Source organism: Oncorhynchus kisutch, unplaced genomic scaffold (genome assembly GCF_002021735.2).
Source record: "Oncorhynchus kisutch isolate 150728-3 unplaced genomic scaffold, Okis_V2 scaffold3072, whole genome shotgun sequence".
Classification (NCBI taxonomy): Eukaryota; Metazoa; Chordata; class Actinopteri; order Salmoniformes; family Salmonidae; genus Oncorhynchus; species Oncorhynchus kisutch.
The window spans coordinates 80,054-81,101 of record NW_022265017.1 but is presented as its reverse complement, the minus strand read 5'-3'; positions in this window follow the sequence as shown (position 1 = coordinate 81,101).

Genomic DNA, 1,048 nt, shown 5'->3' with positions numbered 1-1,048 from the left:
CAAATCAATCCCAGAACAACAGCAAAGGACCTTGTGAAGATGCTGGAGGAAACAGGTACAAAAGTATCTATATCCACAGTAAAACGAGTCCTATATCGACATAACCTGAAAGGCCGCTCAGCAAGGAAGAGGCCACTACTCCAAAACCGCCATAAAAAAAGCCAGACTACAGTTTGCAACTGCACATGGGGACAAAGATGGGACTTTTTGGAGAAATGTACTCTGGTCTGATGAATCAAAAATAGAACTGTTTGGCTTGCAAGCCGAAGAACCCCATCTCAATCGTAAAGCACGGGGGTGGCAGCATCATGTTGTGGGGGTGCTTTGCTGCAGGAGGGGCTGGTGCACTTCACAAAATAGATGGCTTCATGAGGAGGGAAATTATGTGAAGCAACATCTCAAGACATCAGTCATGTTCAAACTTGGTCATAATTGGGTCTTCCAAATGGACAATGACCCCAAGCATACTTCCAAAGTTGTGGCAAAATGGCTTAAGGACAAGTCAAGGTATTGGAGTGGCCGTCACAAAGCCCTGACCTCAATTACCTTGGACTTAACTTCCGGCGCCGACAGAGATGGCCGCCTCGCTTCGCGTTCCTAGGAAACTATGCAGTTTTTTGTTTTTTTACGTGTTATTTCTTACATTAGTACCCCAGGTCATCTTAGGTTTCATTACATACAGTCGAGAAGAACTACTGAATATAAGATCAGCGTCAACTCACCATCAGTACGACCAAGAATATGTTTTTCGCGACGCGGATCCTGTGTTCTGCCTTACAAACAGGACAATGGAGTGGATTCCATGCAGCGACCCAAAAAAACGACTCCGAAAGAGAGGGAAACGAGGCGGTCTTCTGGTCAGACTCCGGAGACGGGCACACCGTGCACCACTCCCTAGCATTCTTCTTGCCAATGTCCAGTCTCTTGACAACAAGGTTGATGAAATCCGAGCAAGGGTAGCATTCCAGAGGGACATCAGAGACTGTAACGTTCTCTGCTTCACGGGAAACATGGCTCACCGGAGAGACGCTATCCGAAGCGGTGCAGC